This window comes from Pyxicephalus adspersus, chromosome Z (genome assembly GCF_032062135.1).
Source record: "Pyxicephalus adspersus chromosome Z, UCB_Pads_2.0, whole genome shotgun sequence".
Classification (NCBI taxonomy): Eukaryota; Metazoa; Chordata; class Amphibia; order Anura; family Pyxicephalidae; genus Pyxicephalus; species Pyxicephalus adspersus.
This window is the reverse complement of record NC_092871.1, coordinates 52,200,286-52,225,134: the sequence shown is the minus strand read 5'-3', so window position 1 is coordinate 52,225,134 and position 24,849 is coordinate 52,200,286. Positions and strand designations below refer to the sequence as shown.

Sequence of the window (24,849 nt, the reverse complement as noted above, 5' to 3'; positions counted from 1 at the left end):
TATATATATATATATATATATATATATATGTGTGTCCGTTTATTTGGATATATGTTATATATATGTGTAATCGTTATTGATTTATATCCTATTTGTACAAAACCCACATGTATATATAAATATATTGTGACAGAATGTCCCTAAAATGTCAGGGTAAGTGTTACAAAGGTTCCAGGGAATAGAGAGTAGATATGTCTGTTTAGATTTTTAGGAAGAAACCAGGGACTTTAGGGCCCTGGAGTCGACCAAGGAAAGTGAAGGGTGTGTTCCTTGGCCCAGCCCTGATTCTGGGATATATTCGCCAGAAATCAGCCAGAGGGATTCAGGCTGAGAGAGAGCCAGAGGGATCCAGCCTGAGAGAGAGACAAAGGGATCCAGGCTGAAAAAGAGCCAGAGGGATCCAAACAATGAGAGAGAGCCAGTGTGTTCCAGGCTGAGAGGGAGCCAGTGTGTTCCAGGCTGAGAGGGAGCCAGAGTGTTCCAGGGAGGAGCAGAACGGGGCCTGAAAATCAGCTTGTGGGTAATCAAGCTGAAAGGAGGTTGCCGTTTTGTTTTTACAGACTGTGAAAACCAAAGGCTGGGGTTTGGACCCCTATGAGAGACTGGAATCGGACATATCCTTGCCGTGGGGACATTTGAATGGACTTTGGACATTCACACCTAGGCTGAAGTAAGCCACTGTGTTATTTTGTTTCCTGAGATGGGGAAATGAAGCAGTTTTGTTTAGCTTTTTCCCAATAAATGCATGCTGGCTGCAATCTGAGTTGATCTCCAAACTTTACAATATTTATTGTGTCCCCTTAATCATGGCTGCAGATTATCCATATTATATAGTTCTTTACAAGAAGCAACTCTGAATCCCTTTATAGAAGTTCCCTAGTGAGTATACTATATCTGGATTAATCAGCAATCCCAGGTGAGCAACAATTATCCTTATTGGGAAACACAGGTGACTAGTGTTTAGCAATATTTGGGTGGGTTTATATTTGTAGCACCAAGCTATACTCTCTAATTGCTTTTGGATAATTTAATCTGAACATCTCATATGGTCTAAACCCTCCTTAGGATCCTTATTGGTGGTTTCCTATGAACAGTAATAAAAATTGAGCATTTTATCATTTACTCAAAATTATATACTACCATTGCTACACAATCTTAGTAGATAATTGTGTATTTATATACTTTTCTTTTTGGAACAATAAGGGGGTTTCAAAAGCAGGAGCCTTTAAATACCATAATAACACCTTAAGGCTTTGTGTTCCCATCACAAATAAAATATTTAGGAGAAATATTAGGAGAAATCTGCAGCTATTGACAAGGCGGTACTAAATATACTTACATCTTTTTTTGTGTGTTTGCTGGTTGTTGATTTATATATTTCTTTTTCACACCCATGGGATTTTGTTATTGGTTTACTTTTCTGTTCATGACTAATATATTACATATTCCCTATTTTAGGAAAATGTGATTACAAGGGGGCCATATTTATTATGCATCTATATACTTAGAAGAAATGTATGTATTCTACTAATCTAATAAAGTTTCTGGGTCTGACGAAGCAGAGAAGACCCTGTGAAACCCTCTGAAACGTGTTACCAAGTGAAACTATTCAATATGCTATTTTTTTGTATGTAAGAAACTGTATCAAGTGAAATTACCTAAAATATAAATATAATGTTAATATAATTTTGCATGAAAAAGACTGTGTACCTACTTGCCTTGATTGCACTGACATTTAAACCTTTTTAGATGTTGATGTCCATTTATATGTGAACTAAAAACATTGTCCCTAATTCATCAAGCAGAATCGGACGCTCGCGCATTCGTATTCGCGACCTGAAATCGTACGCCGTCCTAATGAAGCAATAAAGATTCTAATTGACCTGTAAAGGACTGTAAATAAGCACAGAACAGAGAGCAGGTGTGCGGTAATTAATTGCTATGATCTCACCATTGAGCTTAACAAATCCTCCTTAATCGCGCAGCTGAAATCTAATCGCTTTAATTGGCAGATTCACGACCCCTATTGCTCATTATTATGAAGGCTGGAATCCGGCTGGCAGTGAGGAGGCGAGTGTACGAGTGCACTCGACTCCGTACCGCGGGAAACCGCGCTCGCTGGTCACGCGTACGTTCGCGCTTCCAGCGAGCGCGGATTTCATTGATGAATCAGGGCCATTATATTTCAACTGAATTTAATTGTAGCAACACTAATTGGAGCAGTAGATGAGTATCAAGAGAGAAGGTGTTTTAGACTGATAGTTAACCCCCCTAGCGTTATGAAGGATTTCTGCATGGTGCATCACATCTAACTGTGGATCTGATCACCAATAGTAAATTCCGGGGGTGATGCCAGCAGCGATTACCCGCTGGCATCACCCCCGGAATTTACTATAGCTGCTCGCATCACTCGAAGAATGTGACGCCCACAGCCTCTGGGTGATGCGAGCAGCTTTGTTGGTGGATCTAGGGGGGTGAGCAGGGCGGGACATCCCCACCGCATCATCCGGCAAGATGTGACATCTTCCGGTTGATGCGGTGGAGTGATGGATTGTGGGGGCGGGAAACTTAAAAGTAGATTACTATGTAATCTGCTTTTACATTTTTTTTTTAGAGTAAAAACACATAAAAACACAAAATAAAAGTATCAAAACACATTTTAGTGCACCAAGCATCATTGCCCAGTGCCCTGATTTGCATTTTGCCCACTATTAGCCCTGACCTTGATCTGACCTTTTGATGGCATATAAATCTTTTCCTGAATGTATCATCTCATCACTTTGTCTTTGACCTTGATCGTTCCAGACTGATTGCTGGAGGCCACATGGCATCCAAACGGCATCTGCTGTTTTGCAGGAATTTGAAAGCAGCGATAGCGATTTAGAGTTCCTTGTGGAATCGAGGGATAGTGATTAACCAGGAAATTTGTCGTCAGACAGCGAAAGTGAACTGAGTGACGATTCTGGACCTGAGGTCAGTGCTGTGCGCACATGGTGTCCTATTGACCTTGATGCGGACCAGACAGCACCGCCAACATTTCTATTTACCAGTGCACCTGGGATGAAAATTGAGGCTTAATGCGACGCCCCCCTGGCATACCTGAAGTTGTTTTTGACCGATGAAGTTATCGAAAAAATTGTTGCGGAGAACAGGTAAGCCGCTCGTGTTTGCTAACTTTTTAAAATTTTTTGCAAATTTTTTTTATGCAAACATGTATGCTGCTTTGTGTTTACTAACTTTTTTTTAAAAAAAATTGCCAACGTGTGCTGCTCCGTGCTAACTTTTGGAAATTGCTTGCCAATTTTTTTTTATGCAAACATGTATGCTGTTCTGTGTTTGCTAACTTTTTAATTTTTTTATGCCAACATGTATGCTGCTCTGTGTTTGCTAACTTTTTCAAATTTTTTGCTAATTTTTTTTTTTTTGTGCATACATATATGCTGCTTTGTGTTTGCTAACATATTACGTGCAACCTTCACACTATAAAAGAACATATCCTAAAATACCTTTTTTATTTTGTTTTATGCAGGTACGCTGGACAACAACAGGTTTGCAAGAAATCTACCACACCCAGGATGTCTACTAAAAATGTAAATATATTTTTTTTTTAAATCTGCATTTAATTTATATTATTATTTATCAATATTATTGCACCCTTGTTTGGAAAATTTCAGCGAGAAATTTTTGATAAAATAATTTTATTTTGAATAAATTACATTGTTGTGGTCTATTATTTCATTATTTTTTATAATTATGATTTATAATTTGTAATGTATTATATTATAATTTATGATTATTGTATAATAAATTATTATAAATATTATACCCGAGAGTTAATCCTAAGAATTTTAGGCCCACAATATAAACAAAAATTTCTATGCAAAAAAAATAGGATCACTTTTTGCATCAAAAAACTGACAGAATTAGAACGCTAGGGGGTTAAAGGAATAACTTGAAGCTAACAAAATAATTGAGACCTGGTTTAGTGGTAGCTTGGAGGTTTATGATGCATCTAGTTTCCCTTTGGAGAAGATTTTTGTCCGAATTTCTTTCTCTTTCATTTCCGGAAATGTGTTCTAGGACGAAAAAGGACAAGACCTTGCTGTCATATTGGTGTTGGGTACCAACATGGAAACAAACCGAGGTCGTAATTTTCCCTACCAGGATTGAATAGATATGCTCGTTTTTTGAGAGGGCGTTTGGTCTTACCAAAATTAAACCCCCCACACTTGCATAAGATAATATAGATTACTCCCACTGTATTGCATTGATTGTGATGATGTGGTATATGAATTACACCATTCGGTAGTGCTATTGTTATACCTTCTTTGATCCATTGACATTGTGTGCAGTGTGCACATTTGAATGTGCCAGATATTTGTTGGTAAGTGGAGCTGTAATTGCTTTTTGCTTTAAAATGGCTCATTACCAGTAGTGTTGGTCGAATAGCTCACTATTCGATTCGTCAGCTATTCGCTCGAATAGAGCAAAATTATTTGGGTGGTCGAATGTCAAAGTCGAACACAATTAAAGTCAATGGGTGGAAAAATTTGGGTTTTTTTCAGTACTGTGTAGAGCTTCTACAACCTCCAAACAGATGTAAAAAGATACATTATAAAAAGATACATTATTAAAGGATACAATAAAAGGATACATAAAAAGATACATTGTAAAAGGATACATAAAAAGATACATAACACTATTACATACCCCTGTGCTTCACATGAATATTAAAGAGCACCTGTCACATCAATATTAGGCTAAAGCTAGGTACACACTTCCAATAATAATTGTTAGAAAACGAACAATTACCACCGATCAACGATTATGCACGATTATACTTGAACGATCATATTGTGCACAATTCTGTACATGCTGTAACAATATGATAGTTCATATATAATCCACCAACAGCATCCACACGCTATAAACAATCGTTTGAACGATGCAGGGAGGGACATGTAGAGGAGAAAGTGTACCGCAGAAACATGCACGATCACTGAACTACCGTACACATGATAGATAGTGAAAGATCGTCGGCCAATCAGATCCACCGTGGCGGTCGTTCATTTCCAACAACAATCCTTGTTCGTCGGCGTCCTTGGTCACTTTTTTTTGGCCAATCGGTTGTTCAATGGTCGTTTCTAACAATAATTATTGGACGTGTATATGCAGCTTTACAGTCTACAGGGACTGTTTCCCCAGCGTTTAACCTAAAGCTTTTAAAGCCCGTGTTTGAAGTCCCTATGCATTCCAATGGGCTAATCTACACCAGAACATTTCCATTTTTGAACGTTATCTTAAACGTTGCTTGCAACGTTTAAAAAATTAAAACGCTGGATAAACGCGGGAAAACGCTTCCATTGAACTCAATAAAGGCTTTTTCAAGATTTTAAGCTTTTATGAAAGCTTCCATTGAAAACAATGGGGGCTTTTATAAACATTTTTAGCAGGACTTTGGAATCTGGAAGCCCCCTTTAATAAGGAGACGGCACGTGCTTCCAATTAGCTGTAACCGCAAAGTTCCCACGGTCCGGGAATCCCACAATGACATTATGATTCATAATGTCATTGTCGGATAACCTGTAAAAATAAAAAAAAACGAGTTAAAAATAAAAACACACACAAATTAAATTCATTTAAGATTAATTATTTTTTTTAAACTTTTTTTTTTCCTGAATTTTTGCAGTTGAATCCAGTGTTTTTCGGGTCGGGTCTATCCGAATTCGAACAGCCATATTCGGGTCGAATATAAGGACAACCCGAATTCGAACACCAACGCTAGTTACCAGGTGGTCTTTCAATGATAGTGGTTTTCTGTAAGTTATTTCAAGTTTAGGTCCTATGTGTTTGCTAACTTGGGAATCTGATATTAGTATATGCCAATTCTTGGTCGACATTTTATACATGAAGTCATAGTTTTCAATATATGTTGTTATCAGTCGAGTCGAGTCAGTAGTCTCATAAATAATGGCCATAAATAGGTGTCCACTATTTTGATGACATTTGCTGCCAATTAACCAATGCCAGATGCGATAGGTCTGCCTGTTGGAGGTAACAGGTTTTTGTGAATCTTGGGTAGGATATAGAAGGTAGGTGCTTTTACACTCCCCTGAACCTGCTTGTTACCCCCTTATCTGACTGTCTCGTTTCCCTATGTGCTTGGAAGGGGCATGGCGGCTTGTGCGGGAGCCTGAGCAGCATCTGGACATCTCCATGTCCCTGCTCTGTACGGAGTCATCATGCTATCCGGACTCCGTACAACCCCGTCCCAAACACACATTTATGGCGGGCTTCCTCCTCCTTCTCCATTTACACTGCTGGTCATAGCACTACATACTCCATTCCTTCCTCCACCCAAGGTAAATCAAACATGTCCAGATTTATTTGTTTCCACCATCAGCTTTGCCTTTCCTTTCAGCAGGATTCACATCCCTCTCTTTGTTCTCCACCTTTAGGTATTCCTACACATACCCTCTCTACCCAAGAATAACTACTAAGGTAACTAAACCTTCCCAGTATTTACCACTACATATTTGCATCTATGACCCTCAATGTATTCTGATGGTACCATTCTACCTGTAGGTACCCTTCTCATGATCTAGAATAATACCCTGTTTCCCCGATTATAAGACACTCTCTTATATTTTTTGAAATGCCAAAATATGCCCTAGGTCTTATTTTCAGGGGATGTCTTATTTTTCCATGAAGAAGACTACTCAGGAATAGACACGCCCTGCAGCCAGCATCAGAGACACACACGCTGCAGCCAGCATAAAGGACACACACGCAGGATCAGATATCTGGAGCTGTCTTATAAACAGGTGAGTGTCTTATTTTAATTATTTTTTTAAAAATCGGGGGTGGCCTACTTAATGGGGATGTCCTAAAATCGGGGAAACACGGTATTAATATAGTTCTGAGAACAAGATGTCTTTACCTTGGAAAGTTTAGATAAGACTTATCTATGCAATATTCCTATACTCTGCCCATATACTACAAAGAGTAAGTGTATACCATATTATTGTCCTAACATCTATGTTCTTATCCCTTCCAAGTTATTAACAACCTACTATTACTTATACTACAAGTATACACAGCCGAACCTCTGGGGACACCAGCCTTCTATATATTCCTCTGGACTTATTTCCACACTATCGGATTTATTTCCATACCATTTCCATATCTACTGGATTAATTTCCACATCAACTCATCTACAATACAGTAAGTGTTAACTACAGTAATACTATATAAATATAAACCAATGAGATCATAAATTATGTTTTTCATGTATTTAATGAAATTATGAAATTAATCATATACTTTGTTCCTGTCTTCATATGTACTATTAGAATATGTTCACCTATTACTGAAGATTATCTACATTGCACACATACACCTTGGTCATACATGTACTGGATATCCCTTTTTTGACAGATCCCACCCCACAGGCTCCATGCTTGGGAACAAATCTTACAAACTTATCCTTCAATCTTACAGGAGCCATTCCCAAAACACAAAAGTCTTTTTAGAGCCACTTCGGCAACAGATACCCTCACCTATAATACGCAGGAACACACTAGATCCATACCTCATCAAAACCAACAGGAAATGAGTGATTTGGAAATAGTGAATCTATCTACCAATAAATTATCAGATCAAGAAAAAGAAGTTTAAAATATGGGGGTATCCCTCTGTCAATTTCAACAGATAGATACATTTGAGTTTATAAAAGACCTTAATCTTTTTGCCAGAAACCTTACCCTTAGGTTGATGTTTGAAAAACCACCTCTTGAGTACCTACCCTACAAATCTGAACTATATAAAGACTGCAATACACAGGTTTTTAGAATCCTTAAAGACCTCCATCAACTTCTAATAGAAAATGACCCAACACCCACTCCATCTTCAGAATCTCCAGCACTAACCTTGGAACCCGACCCTTCAGAACTCCTATCTAAAAAAAACAAAATCAGGATTCTTTCCCTCAATATCACTGAACCCACATATTCAAACTTTTGAGGATATCATCACTGAACAAATCATAAAAACGAATTTGGGCTTAGAATCCCGGAACACCAATTTCACTAAAGAACACCAACAGGCACTATCCAAACTAAAGAAGCAAAAACACATCATAATCAAACCTTCAAAGGAGGCAATATTGTGATAATGAACAAAGAACACTATAGACAAATATGCTATCACCTCCTAAACTATTGAGAATGGTAATTTATCATCCCAAAAACGTAATTGTGGGAATACAACCATAATGAAATGATATGGCAAGCATATACGGATAACATCAGTAATATTAAGACAAAGGAAATTTTGACAAACAAATTTCCCATAATTCCTACCTTCTATATCCTACCCAAGATTCACAAAAACCTGTTATGTCCAACAAGCAGACCTATCGTATCTGGCATTGGCTCATTGACAGCAAATGCCAGCGAAATAGTGGACACCTGTTTACAGCCGTTAGTTATGAGACTACCATCTTTTCTACAAGACACAATTGATGTTCTAAAACTAACCCAAAATATGACAGTCCCTTCGGATACTACGTTGGTCACAATCGTCGTAGACTCCCTGTAAGACTGTATCCCACATACACTAGGCATACGTACCATACTGAATTGCCTTGAAGAAGCCTACCCGGAAGCACACAAACAAAACCACTTCATTATCAAACTACTTACATATATCTTGAACAGAAACACCATTACTTTTGATGATAAATTGTACCTCCAATGGGAAAAAACTCTTTTTACTGATCCCCTGACAAAACCATATCTCAAACACATCATCACATGGAAAAGGTACATTGACAATGTCCTGATATTCTGGTCAGGGTCATCATCTCTGCTCTTGGAATTTTTCAGTCACATACAAGCGAACCAATTCAATCTCAAATTCACCATGGAATCCAATAAGACACAAATTGCATTTCTTGACTTATTTAGTAGAATTGATGTGGGTTCAAAGGCAACAACATTTTTTTTCCGTAAAAAAAAACTGGCGGAAACACTATTTTAAAAGCTAGTAGTGCCACCCAAATGCCCTGATAAGAAGTATACCCCTTAGCCAATATGTATGGCTCAGAAGCAATTGTACTACAGAAACAGATTTTAAAAAGGAAGCAAAACTCCTACAAGATAGACTAACTCTAAGAGGATATTCCAAAACTCTTGTAAAAAAAATCCTATCAAAAAGCTTTGAGCTTAGAACGTAAAGACCTATTAAGTAACAAGACAAAATGTCCTTTGGAAACTCCTCCTACAACTCGACTGATAAACAACATATAATGAAAACTATGACTTCATGTATAAAATGTTGACCAAGAATTGGCATAAAGTAACATCGGATGCCCAAATTAGCAAACACATAGGACCTAAACTTGAAATAACTTACAGAAAACCATTATCATTGAAAGATCACCTGGTAACAAGCCATTTTCAAGCAAAAAGCTCCACTTCCCAACAAACATCTGGCACATTCAAATGTGGACACTGCATACAATGTCAATGGATCAAAGAAGGTATAACAATAACACTACCGAATGGCGTAATTTATATACCACATCATCACATTAAATGCAATAAAGTGGGAGTAATCTACAATGCAAATGTGGGCCATTTTATATTGGTAAGACCAAATGCCCTCTCAAAAAACGTATATACAAGCATATCCATTCAATCCTGGTATGGAAAATTTCTACCTTGGTTTGTTACCATGTTGGTACCCAACACCAATATGACAGCAAGGTCTTGTCCTTTTTCAGCCTGGAACACATTTCCGGAAATGAAAGAGAAGGAGATTTGGACAAAAAACTTCTCCAAAGGGAAACTAGTTGGATCATAAACCTCCAAGCTACCACCAAACCAGGTCTCAATTATTTTGTTAGCTAAAAGTCTTTCCTTTACCTATCAGTGTAAAACACCCAAAACACCTTCTCCCACATTTCCTATCTATATTTTACATGAATGCCCGGATATTATAAAACGTTATACTTCATGTAGATAATGACGATACTAATCTTTACTAATAAGAATGTATATATTATTATGTATATGTATACAATACTGTACTCAGACTAGTACTAGTATACTGTACTTGTACTTAGACTAGCTATATACTCTGTAACTGTTCATTGTTACCTCAGTACCTTAATTCAATATGGTAAGATTACGTACACATTTTTTTCGAACCTTAAATGGCTCATTGTTTGCCCAAAAAGTAAGCACATATATGTTCTTACTATCTTGGGAATGTCATTTTATGAATAGGATACATGAAAGGCATGTTATATATCCTGATTATATTTGTTTTTGATACATTGTAGGAATATGGACACATCTCTGTATTCTGTATTTTGGATTTAATACATTGCAATGCATATATGTAATTTATGGTATATGGATACCTATAATATATGTACTATTACTATATGCACCCAATTCCATTTTTGAATATATGTCACATATTGCTCCTGGCATGTGACCTATAGACACACCATACACAATTCCACACACTCTCTCTATGACACATCACCCAGGTTAATTTTACCACGTTTAATAGCAGAATCAATCATACACAGTACACCATCAAGCACCTTCACACTATCACAGCATATGAGGGACCAAGTGCCCCCATTTGGGCGCTTAGGCAGTCCAGGGTATGTTGCTTTTTCCAATGTACACTTACCTGGACCTGCTTGTTATCCCCTCATCTGGCTGTCTCTTTCCCCTATGTGCTTGGAAGGGCGAATCCTGCGCAAGCCGCGCCCACTCCTCTTCCTCTGCTTCTGCACCGTACAGAGCCTGAGCAGCATCTGGACATCTCCATGTCCCTGCTCTGTTACGGAGTCTGCACGCTATCCGGACTCCGTACAAACCCGCCCCAAACACACATTTATGGTTCGCTTCCTTCTCCTTCTCCCATTACACTGCTTGTCATCACCATAGGACTACGTACTCCATTCCTTCCTCCACCCAGGGTAATTCAAACAACTCCAGATTTAAATGTTTTCACCATCCGCTATGTCTTTCCTTTCAGCAGGGTTCACATCCCTCTCTTTGTTCTCCACATTTAGGTATTCCTACACAAATCCTCTCTACCCAAGAATAACTACTAAGGTAACTAAACCTTCCCAGTATTTACCATTACATAATTGCACCTATGACCCTCAATGTATTCTGATGGTACAATTCTACCTGTTGTTACCGTTCTCACGATCTAGAATAATATTAATATAGTTCTGAGAACAAGATGTCTTTACCTTGGCAAGTTTAGGTAGGACTTATCTATGCAATTAGAGTTTATACCATAATCACCCTACATTAATTTCCCGGTATGCTATGACTTATTTTATCTATAAACTTACTTTATAGATGGAATTTGGTTCATAGAACTGAGTGACCTTCTAGGTTAATATTCTTATACTCTGCCCATATACTACAAAGAGTAAGTGTATACCATATTATTGTCCTAACTTATGTTCTTATGCCTTCCAAGTTATTAACAACCTACTATTACTTATACTACAAAGTATACACAGCCGAACCTCTGGGGACACCAGCCTTCTATACTTTACCCTGGACTTACTTCCACAGTATCGGATATTTTTCCATACCATTTCCAAATCTACTGATGTAATTTCCACATCAACTCCTCTACAACACAGTAAGTGTTAACTTAATATAAAACATTTATTTCATGTATTTTATGAAATGATTAAACTGATCATATACTTTGTTTTTGTGTATGTACTATTAGAATATGTTCACCTAATACTGAAGATTATCTACATTGCACACATATACCTTGCTCACACATGTACTTTTATTATCACTGTTGTATAGAACCTATCCCCTTATCTACTTTTCATGTTATGTATGCTTGTTTTTTTAGATAATTGTGATAACTAACACTCCTGAAGAAGCCATGTTGGTGAAACGCGTCAGGATTTACGTGACCTTAACAGGTCTTATTATATGCAACTAACCTTTGTTGATACAGAAATGTTTATGTCTAGGAGAAATATCCAAACCCTGTGACTGTAACAGGGCATAGGATATATGGTGTAAAACCAATATTGTATATTTATATATGCACCAATTGTGAATAGAAAAATACCCAGTACAATATTTTTGCACAAATAATTTGAGCTTAAAACCTCTTTCTTTCTCTCCTATCCACTTAACTTGATCATTATAAGCAACATAGAGGTGGCTTACACAATTCATGTTTAGCAAAGGCAAGAACCAACACCAATTACAAATCAAAATGCATTTAAAATTTTACATATACTTACACATAGGTAATCACTGTAGTAAAAGGTAGATAAAAGCATCTGTGGGACGTTCTCGCCACATTACTCCAAAAAGAAAACATTGCTGATAGTAGCTGAGAAATAATAGTTCAATGTTAAAATAAATATATATGTACAATGGTAATATAAAAGTAACTACGGTTTGGATATAAAAGTGGGTATAGGGATAGATAAGGCTATTGGAGGATGGAGAAAGTATCTGTACTTAGTGTATTAGGGTGGGCTCCAAAACGGAAGTATATGTGAGTTAACTTAAGGTGATTATGGTCAACAAACCTTTAGATATACTGGAGAAAAAGAATGTTAGGAATTTTGTTAGAATACAGCAGCTCTTGAAGAGATGATTATATGTAATGAAAATAATTTGAACTTGCCATGTCTAGATATTTTCTAGAACCTATTAAGGGGTGAGAAGTTATTGTTATGTCTTAACAGCAGAAGAAACCTAACTTTTAAAATTGTGGTTATCATTCTGTCCTTTGTCTGATATGGATCATAGCACGCAACCTTAGTTTGAAAGTTATGTTTGACAAAGACGAAACTCAATCGAATTTCAATCCTCCTACTAAATTTGCAAATTTTAGTACTATTGATTTCAAAAACTTGAAAACTCTTCATCAACTTCTTGGAGAACAATGAACCCTCTCTGGAACAAATAAAGATGTATACTTCTCCATCACAAGAACATCCAATGCCAACCTTTATCTTTAAGAGGAAACTCAGTTTAACATTTTTCCCTCCTCTTTCTCAATACACTCAGATTGAGACCTTTTAAAGACCTTTAAAGATTTACCAATCCCCTCAAGGACTAAAACTAATAATCTGAATCCTCAACAAAGAGGCCCTCATTAAACTTAAAGTAATAAAGTAAAGTAATAAAAAGATAGTTATAAAACTTGTAGACAAGGGGGGCAACATTGTTATAATGGATAGGGATCAATACAAAAAAAGGTGTTATAAAATTCTCACTAACAAAGATATGGTATGTTGAGATTTCAGATACAATTATATCTGCCTATTACTCCGAACTTAACTCAACTGTAAACGAGGCCTTTCATTAGACACTATAGATATTAAGATGAAAGAATACTTATCTATCCAACATCCATGAAAACCCATATTCTACTCATCACCACATGATCCACAAAGATATGGTATGGGTTCCATAGCTACTAATGCTAGTGAGTTGGTCGATACATACCTGGGACTGATTGTGAATAAGTTACCTTCTTTTCTGAAAGACACCTTAGAACTCTTAAGATTTACTACTAACGTATAAATTCCCCCCAATTCTCTTCTGGTGACAATTGACGTGGAACCTTTGTACTGTAGCATCCCCCATAAATTGGGGATTAGGATTATACACAAACACATCTCTAGACATTATCCTGAGTATACTGCCTTCAATACCTTTATTATCCAGGTATTGGAATGTATTCTTACGAAAAATATCTTTATGTTTAACAATAAATACTATTTACAAGTTGAAGGTGTGGCTATGGGGACAAGATGTGCCCCATCATATGCGAACATCTTTCTAGGAGATTAGGAGGAAAATCTTTTTTTCAGACACCAAGGTACAAATATATCATCATTGTATCCGATACATTGATGATATTATATTTTGGACGGACACTAAAACCACTCTTGAAAAATGTTTTCAGTTTTTACAACACAATTCCAAAGCCATTATGTATAGGCTACTCTCTCGAGGTTATAGTAGAAATATTCTGAAAAAACCATATAACAAAGTCAAATCATTGGCATGTAATAACCTTCTCTCTCCCAAATAACCATCTACTCAGGAGGAGAAACTTAGAATATTTATCACATCACATTTATCACACACAGATAATACTAATTCATTAGAAATATTACCTATAGGAAATCACCATCACTAAAAGATATTCTGACTTCTAGTCATTATGGCACACCACTTCTGGATATCTCTATCCTCTCAGGGTACATATAAATGTGGGCGTTGCCCACAATGTAAATTGATAAAAGGGGATCGAGTAGCATTACTCCCTAACAACTCCATATACAAACCTAAACATAAAGTAGATTGCTCCACTCATGGATTGATATATATAGTCACCTGCAAATGCAGAAGCTATTATCCCCTTAGTTACCATGTGGGGACACGACACAATTTTGATAACACCTTTGTATCTTTTAGAGCCTTAGATCATTTTCCTCAAAACCCCGGGGGGGGGGGGGGGGGGGGGGGGGGCATTGACACTCAACTATTACAGCTGGAATCTAAATGGATTTTTCGACTTAGTGCCACTAAACCACCTGGATTAAATTACGTTTTTTCCCTTAAAACTTTTTTTTAAGACACTCCACTTTTTGGGGGTTTGTAACCAATTATTTTCATAGCTGGAGTTATTGTAAACTTTATAGAGTTAATGCTATAACCGGAGTACTGTATTGGAAAATTTGTATATATTACATATGTCTGTATTTTCTTTTCCCCTTGTATTTTTTTTGTACAATCTTTGCTTTTGGTTTAATTCATGACAGTAAGATAATTGCATCTGGGGGCTCCAATGCCCCTCAAGTACTTTATATGCATGATTTTATCTCCTCCTCTACTTACACTCAACCATCACACCTTCTTATTTCCATTTCCATTTTTCTAACCCATGGAACCTGCCCTACGGGGGACGGGAGCACCCATGGAGGTTGGATAAACATGGGTGCACATATGGTGGTCTAGCGATCCCCACTAGGGAGTATTACCCATAACCCCCATCTCTTCCCCCGTTTGGGTTTGAAACTCACCTTCAAACCCAGGACCTGCTTTATTTAGGGCTATCTGTCTATGCAGGTGAGAGCAACAACATGGGTTTTCTCCTATATATTAACTGTTACCAACATTTTTTTCCCTTTTCATATTCTCAGCCTTGTTTTGATATCAGGTTTTAATACTAAGATTCATACTTTATCCCTTCATATTAATTAGTATGTAGATTTTTTTTCCCCTTTTTCAGCTTTACTGATATGAGAGCGGAGGATTTCTTCCTCCCTCAGTTTGTATGGCGGCCGCACTCTTACAGGACAGCGTGGTCTCGCAGGACCTTGTGCGGGCTCAGGAAGAGCGTGACCAGCATCTCCCATCATCATTTAAGGGCGAGACGCCCGCGAGTACAATTCCTCTGAGACTAGCTGCCGGCGCTTCGCCTTTTATCCCACTTCACCAATGACTCCAAGTAGGTGCTAACCATATCTGCATATTCTACTCGCAAAAAATCATACAGAAGCAGCCTTAAACTATCCACATGGTTACTTGCAAAACTACATTTTGGACTGGAAGTAATCCTTTACTTTCTCCAACTGTCTTTACTTGATTTTCATTTTACAACATCAATTCTTTATATATATGACTGATTGGACTTTTTATTTCTTAGCTATACCTTGTACATTACCACTCACTCCTTGTCACCTCAAAGCATCATTGAATTTATATGTAAGTAACCCTTACCCACCTTTTTTTTTGTACATATCATGCACCACTAATTACAATCGGAATCATGCATTCTTAACTAGTTATACTTTGATTCACAGCAGCACTTCCCTTTTTGCAGCATCTTTTTTTATATAGATGTAAGTAATTAGCATCTATTGATTTTGGTTACATTTGTTATATTTCGGAAATTCAACATGAACCACTCTTTCCTATATAGCTACACCCTGTAAGATTAACAACATCACTTCATCAATTTACAAAATCATTCTACTCATAAATAATTATTACTGAACAACCACCGCACACCGCACTATATACTACTATTAATGAACTTTTTCATTATATAATCATATCACCTTTTCCTATATATTAATACCCCCTTCTGTCCTCAAGACAGTACCTTCTCACTCCTTAATAGGTTCTAGAAAATATCCAGGCAAGTTTAAATTCTTTTCATTACATATAATCATCTCTTTAAGAGCTGCTGGATTCTAACAAAAATCCTAACATACTTTTTCTCCAGTATACCTAAAGGTTTGTTGACCATAATCACCTTAAGTTGACTCACATATACTTCCGTTTTGGAGCTTACACTAATAAAATAAGTACAGATTCTTTCTCCATCCTCTAATAGTCTTATTCCTATCCCTATATCCACTTTTATATCCAAACCCTAATTTATTTTTATAATATTATTATACATACATAATTATTCTAACATTGAACTACTATTTCTCAGCTACTATCAGAAATGTTTTCTTTTTGAGGTAATTTGGCGTGAACGTCCTGCAGATGCTTTTATCTACCTTTTACTACAGTGATTACCTAAGTGTAAGTATATGTCTAATTTTAAATGCATTTAAACCTTGTTCTATAGAAATCAATTCTGGACACAAGCTAACCTTGTCCTTTTTACATTTGTGCTTATGTTCTACCCTTCTATCTCTCTTGATACTCATCTAATGTTCCAATTAGACAACAATCTCAACTGTCCCCTGAGGAAGCCTAAGGGTGAAATGCGTCAGTAACTTGAGACTGCCTTAAGCTTTATAATTTCACTGTACTTGAACTGTATATTTGCACAGTTGTAATCACTGTCAAATATCCCTCACTTATTTTGAAATTGCATACTATGTTTGGTATAGATTAGTTGGGCTATGTTAAAATTAGGACCATACTATACATAATTAAAACAAAAATAATTGTTTCAAAATATCCTACAAAAGCCTGTCTATCTTCTCATCTTTTTCTATAATACTTGGGTATTCTAGTTAGATGTTCCTATTTTCAGGAATCCATTACTAATCCAATAGATTCACTTCACATCTCCATTTAGTAGTAGCATGGGCAGAACATGAGCCCAATTTCTAGATGCTGTAACACAATAGGATTTAAAAATAATGTAGTGTAAAAGGATCTATAGTGCTGTTCCCTATATTAACCAGATTTTACCTACCATTAGATAGTTAAAATCACAGCAACACTGGTTACAAAAAGGTACTAGATTTTGCCTTAAAAAATGGTTTGCTAGTCTGATGGATAACCGCTAAACTCTACATGGGCGACAATGAGTTTAAATGAATGTCTAATTTCAGGTGTTTCAAAGGGCGTCTCTCCAAGGCACTTGATAGTTGTAATTTGTGTCTCCATTTATCCCTGTTAAGTCATAATGAACATGCCAAACTTTGGAAAACATCAGAAAAATCATGACACTGGCTTTGTGATGGCCACAACAAATTGGTAGAATCAGTGTGGGGTTGGAGTTTAATGGTGGAGACGTCTTTTATTGTTATCAAAGTATTAAACGTTAGATGTCCAATGAATGTCGGAGGATGTCACTGGAAAAATATTTTGTATTAATTTACAGTGACAGAGAAATGAATAGGTGCTGTACTTTTCTGCTCTGGTGTGATGAGGAGGATTGTTCTGTTCTGATGAGGAGGATTGGTGGGGGGGGGGGGGGGGTTGAGTGGCACTCATTTCTAGTAGTGAACAGTAGTTGTTCCCAATTGGTTGTTCATCCACCATGAATGATTGAAGAATGACTTTGGGGGGGGGGCCATTATACACAAGTCAGATTTTTACCCAAGACAAGCATGACTGTTTGTCTTGGGCAACTATTGTATGACTTGGGTACATATCTTAATAGTTGAAAGTAAATGAAGAAACATAATACCTAACAGATAATTCAAAGAAAGCTTTCCACCCAAGTGCTTTTTAAAAATGAAAATGAAGAAAACTCATAAATAAAATAAAACATAGCAAAATGAGTACTTCCCCTTTTTTGATTTTGTATTATTGTTGATGCAAATATATGAAACCCAACAAACTTTTTTTGGTAACTAAGAATCTGCCTAACAATTACTGATCAGCCCATTAAAGCATTTCTTGGAATACAGCCTAAAACAATCTATCCTGCTGAAGAATAGCATGCCTTATTAAAATTCTTATGTAAACTTCAATTATAAAGGAAGCAGTATTTATTTTCCTTAAAGTAAACTTTGCAGTACAATGCAAGATCTACGTAAAAAGCCACTTTCCCCTGTACAAATCACTGACTGTTAGTAGTTTTTGCCAAGAAATAAGCCAGAATTTTTAGTTACCCAACCCCTATCTTCCAAATTGCTGGGTCTGATGCCATCATTCCAAGGAAAATCCTCATAAACTATGAGAACCCAAAATATAGCAGGCACTGTATATTGCAAAAAATGTTTTTTCTTTACTTCCTAGTATCTCATTGGGTACATTTTAAACTCACATTCAGCCAATGATTTTACAAGAGGTGGCACTCCAGAAGGTATAAACAGACGTTTTGTTTTCCTGGTCTGTTTTTATGTTAAACCAGTGCAATACAATTTGAACACAATAAGATTTAAAGTAAGCTCTTGTTGAACTCTGTAACTGCAGACACTGAGAACAAATTCAAAACTTCGACGTTTACAAGAGAATCGCCTAGGCGATCGAGAATGAATGGGAGCCCAAAGCCTCCCGGAATACCTACGTCATGCATCTAGGGCATGGGCAGGATGAAGAACCCGGAAAAAGAGATGAAAATGGCAGAACCCGGAGTGCCGGATCCGGGTCGGATGCCAGGATGACGCGGGACCAGATGCAAGACACCTCCGGAGTGATTGGACTTCCCTGCGGGATTGATGGTAAATGGTATTTTTTTTTTTTGGGCAGTTTTTAGTTTAGTTCCTCTTTAAGTCGTGTTAGTACAGACAATTTATATTGAGCTTTTCTGTGCTTTTTACTGTATGTAAAGCGGAACAGGTACATTGCTTTAATAAATGCAATTAGGACAGGTGTTTGTCTCAACATATTTTTAGGCAGCCTGGTGTCAGTTACTGTATAAAATTCTCACTGTGAGTTAATCACAAAGCAAAAAAAAAAGCAAAAAAAACTTTATGGAGCCTAGACATTCATTAACTTGCTTTGATATGCAAAAAGAAACAACTGCAGAGTCATGCGAACCGCCCCCTCCCCCCAATCAAGCCTCTGTCCTGCACACAAACGAGCAGGGAAACCTGTTCGTATCTAGGAGTCAACCATATGTCAGATGTGCTACCTGTATTGGCTTGAGGTTTGCTTGCTGCATAACAACAGAGAAAATTTCCAATTCACTGGATTTTCCCCAGCAACACAGTCATTACCAATCTTCCTCCACATTTGATAATTTTGCAGAAGCCAAAAACTCAACTCCAAAACCTGCATTTGTATATGAACCTCAATGTGTCTGGTGAGAGCAGATATAAGGTTTTTGTTAGCCTGCCAGTTTCGTGCCAGCTCCTTAGCTATCAAGACTTCAATGAAATTTATGCAGAGCAATAATTTTTCCTTTAAAACTGCACATAATATAGAACAATTGACTTAACTATAGAACAAGCACATATGCTCAATACAATGCTAAACCTATGTAGAGAAGTCTCCAACTTTGGAACAGGGTTACCCCCCTCAGTTGCATTTGTTAAGGGTGTACAATTTTCTATTGCCCCTGTACTCATTGGGATCTTAACTGCCATATTTATTATTATTACACAGTATTTTTATAGCGCCATCATATTACACAGCGCTGTACAAAGCCCACAGTCGTGTCACTAACTGTCCCTCAGAGAGCTCACAATCTAATGTCCCTACCATAGTCATATGTCATTAATGTAGTCCAAGGTCAATTTAGGGGGGAAGCGAATTAACCTAACTGCATGTTTTTGGGATGTGGGAGGAACCCAAGTGGTGGGGATTCGAACCTGGGACCTAGCGCTGCAAAGGTCAGAGTGCTAACCCCTGAGCCAGATTTGTTTTACTGACTGTGCTCACAGTAGCAATGACCCACCATCAAATTGCTTTCCCCTTTTGCTTTTTGCTGTCTGCGAAGCCAAAGAACAGAAGGAAACACTTGACTGTTATTGCATCAGATGAGCATACAAATGACACTTTTGATTTGACACTAAAACATAGAACAGGGATCCCAAACTCCTGAGCTCATCAACTCCTTCATGAAATAGCAGACTGCTCCTCAACTTTTGGACAAAAAAATTTAAACATTAGTACTGCTAATAATATTAATATTCTTTTAAGGAATCATGACACTTTCTTTTGATATCAACAGCTGCTATCAGAGTTGTTGCAATGCAGAATTACTAATATTTATTATTAATATTACCTTGCATCTATACAGCGTTATATGTTACGAAGTGCTTCACAAGGTCAAAAGTAATGTCACTAACTGTCATAAAAATTAGGTGACCTTACTGAATCTGCAAAAAAAAGTTAAGGGTGGAAAAATATGTATAAAACTATATACAATATTATTTGTAACCTCCTTTAGTTTATTTTTTCCTGATTGCAAACCTGCTACCTATACTGCCTCCCTTTTTTGATCCTGTCCTCCTCCTTCCTGATTTGCCAAAAACCTACATAAGCTAAGATTTGTATGGTGTACAATAGAACTGATGAAAAAATGTATTAATAATACCACAGGTCAGAAAACAGGTCCATAGCTAAGGCTTAAAAAATTTGAATATTTCTGCACAAAATATTATCAGCACTAAATTTCTGTCAGCTGTATGGCTTGCTTGTTAAGAAGATTACTTGACTGACAAAATCTCAGACATTAAACATGCAGCAGAAAAAAAGCAAAGTTAGAGAGGGTCATTTCCAGGTTTGTCACAAGAAATGCATGTCTAGAAAGGTTTTTTTAGAAGAACATTTATTGTTGCTATCACCAGTGAGAACCCATGTTTCATTTTGAACCTTAAATTGCAGAAATATACAGGGCAGGCTAGACAGATACGAACACATCTGGCCCTCTTTCAGGATGTTTCCACATTGCCACCCCTCGCTACGACACAAACACAACCTTCAGTTTCTAAATTTGAGCATCTTTGTCTTTTAGCCGCTAAGAAGTGTATACTGAAACAATGGATAGAGCCCCTCCCCCCCACACCTCGCAATTTTTACAATATATCCAAGCTATAATGATTATAGATAAAACCGAAGCGACTCAGCATTGTGATACCCATCCACAAAAGTTCTTTGACACTTGGATGAAATATTTACAACACACTTTATCACCCACCCAGCTTAACAATTGAGCTCTTTCGACATACGGTTTGGTATGATACCAGGAACTTCCACCCATCTTAACGTTTATTTGACTATATGTGGTTCGTTAGGTAATGGGGGGATATGACAGAATGTATTTTTGTGGATGCTATATTTATGTCCTGTTTTGGAATCTTTGAATGTTTTGCGGGGGGGGGGGGATTTTGAAATAAGGTGCCCAACTGCTCCTGGTATTTCTGGAGCAACGGAGTTAAGCAACTGATTACTGGCATTACCCCATTACCCATTTGTTATGCTTTGTTATTGGTTATGTACTGTTACTTTTGTTGATTTGACTTTTTTGTTTGGAAAATTGGAAAATGGTGAAAGGGCAGAAGAAATACTGGTTTGATACAATGCTGTTTACTGTCTATGTTTATTTGTATTTTTCTTCCTGCCAATAAAGAAATGTTTAAAAAAAAAATTGCAGAAATGACAATTGGGGGTTGATTACTCGATATAGGCAACAATAAATCTTTATGTTTATTACCGTTTATGCATAAGTCTCAAGTTATCTAGCTGACATACACATCATATTAAACAATTAGAAAAGTTACAATCTGTAGGAAATTTTGCATGTAGCTCACTGCATTTTTTAAAACATGTTAGGCCAATATGCTCACCTTATTGGCTGCCCAGATATCCTACCTTAGCAGTGAAGCCTTCCAGATTCCACACTTCAAGGAGTTGCAGAAGCCTGTGTGTCCCACCCAGGGCCTTATTTCCATCCCGCGAACCCTATATTCCTGATAAGTCTTGTAAGTAGTGTTTGGGTCAGACAATGGAACCACATCCATGTGGCAGGAAACACATGTATCCAACACTTTCAGAAGTGTAAAATGCAGGAACGGGCATGGGAAGGAAAAGGTAGGAAAAAACAGGCTGCAGAGAAGGCGAGCATACAGTCTTTTGTTTTTTTTTGTTTTTTGCAGTTCATACCTAAATGTTAACTTAAATGGTATTTCTCTGACATGGTTACATTAAAAAAAATCCCTGTAACGCACATCCATTGCTATCTTCATCAAAATTTAAAATGGACCTTGAGATTTTAGATCCAAGAAAGTCAGCAACGTCACTGCCATATCGTGGGATACAGAGATTTATTTTTATTAACTGCTTCTACCCTTTAATTACGCCTCTGCTCCCACTTGGATACAGTTTACCCAGACATTTAAAAGAATTTAGCATATACGTGTATATTTAGCAACAGTACAGAGAACGAAGCATAGCAACGGATGTGTTAAAGTTTCGCAATAAAGGATTTTTGTAATGTTTTGTTATTGCATTAGTATTTACCATTGTTTTTCCCTACATTGCAGCATCATGCATTACTGCAGCATATTGTTATTCAGCTGTATAACGGAGTATGGACATTGATGTTAACCCCTGCACTACAAACACCCACGTTTATCAATGCAAGGTCATTTTACTGGCTGTAACTCATTCCTTATCAGTCTCCTAGTTAGCTGCATGTCATGAAAGGTTGACCTAGGGGGGAGCCATTTTGACAAGTTGTTTAGAGAGATTTATTAAAAGAAAAATGATTTGAAGATGCATTTCCTTCAAAAATGCCTTGGACATGATTTGTACATCTCCGGAGCAATTATGGCATTATACCTTCAGCATTTTCATCTGAGTCACATTTTGGAGTGAATTAGGAAATCAGGTTAGGCCTTTTACCATGCATTGGACTGAAATATGGCATGCAATATCGTCCAGTATTTCCATAATCTTTTCTTAGGCTGCAGTGTCGTTCACAAGTTTTAAAGAGAATGATTTAAAGCCTACTGGGCTTTTTGTTTTAAAATACGCTTCTGACATACATGAACATTTAGCATTCAGAATGACTCTGGGGACAAAGTGTACACACTGAGCAGTTTTGTCTTTTATCCATTCATTTTATGAACCTGGTTCTAGCTAAATCCCCACAGTTGCCAGTTTCCTAATTCTCTGAAAAGCCCCAAAACTGCACCCTGAAAAACGTACAGCAATGTGTTAAATGCAGAAGCTTCCATTACTGACTCGTTTAGAGGTGGCACCTTTACTGGCATTACTGCCAGGGTAAGTTTGCTTTGTAAAATTAGGATTGTGGAAAAACATATTTTGTCCGGGTCGGTGAAAGAATATACTTAAACACAAAGGACATTTTTAGCGCTGAGCTAGTGTACTTAAAAGCAATCTAATTAAGTCAGCTTGGAAATTTCTATAATACTAGGTTTCCCTTTAAGACAAAAAAAAATCAAGAATAACTACCCCACTCTCAAATAACTCCGTATTGCATAGTATTTGTGACATATGACATAGAAAAGTCCAGTGTATACCAGTCCAGGGACTTGTGCTATGTGCTCTATTAATATAACAGCGAAACCAACATTCCCTCAAACATTACCCGGTGGGAATCAATTACTGTCGATGAAACACATGGACCTGGAAGATTCCCACAAGGGAATGCTTGAAGAAATGTCTGATTCCCTGTTTTATTTATAGAGCCCTATGGCTCCATTAGAATTGGAAGCATGAGCAAAGGCTAGTCTTCCCAATTCGTGTCTCTGCATATAACTCCTATAAAACTATGGCATTCCAAAGCTGGTTTACACTGTGATGCCACTAATGCGGAACAATACTTTTCCTAACATTACAAAGTACAGTGTCCTGCTGAGATTTTTTTTTTTTCTGCAGATGCTAGGAAGGGACAGAACTGATTTTCTCAAAGTGCACTTATCCATTTTATTGTCTGATCAGAGATTTTTGAATATAAACTTTTGAATTTGTGGTTATTACTAAATTGAACCTACATTTTAGGTTTATTGTTTTTTTGGAAAGGGAATCTGTCACAAAAAAATACTTGGAAATCTAAAAGCACACTGAAAAGATATTAAAGTCATAGAAGAATGAACATAGAGGCTTTTTCTTGCAAATTTTCTGAGAGTGCCTGAGGGTTCGTCCCTTTTAGGAGAGGGTGCATGGTCTCCTCCCTAGGTTTTCAGACTACCAAATAATTTTTGAGGCAGAATTTTTCATTTACATCTCACCCGAGTTCCAAAAAATGTATACTGCAGATCCCTTTTGATAAGGTTAATTGATGCTGCAAGAGCATGTATCCCGGCAATGTGGCGTCACTAGGGAGCCCCTAATATTGTCCAATAGTTTACCTGTGTTAATGAGATGTATCTGATGGACGAAACAACTTCTCTTAGAGACACTGAGGAGATTACAAATCGGAGATGGTTTTACTGGACCTTATTCTGTGAATCACCTGAATATTTGACAACAGCACAAATAGACCATTGAATATATATTTGGATCCATACATTCTTAAGTCAGTCAAGGTTATCTCTTTCCTTGTGCATTATGTGTTCGGCTAACTCATTTTTCTCAGATAAAGTACCCATTCTCCCTCCCCCCTTCCTTCCGTCCCCATCAGATTCCCCTAATTTT

General features: G+C 37.1%; 1 protein-coding gene across 1 annotated transcript in view; it reads right to left on the bottom strand.

Annotated features, from left to right (window-relative positions):
- Positions 1 to 24,849, bottom strand: part of KCND1 (potassium voltage-gated channel subfamily D member 1) — a 98,576-nt gene that overhangs the window by 52,803 nt on the left and 20,924 nt on the right. The gene's annotated exons all lie outside the window — the stretch shown is intronic.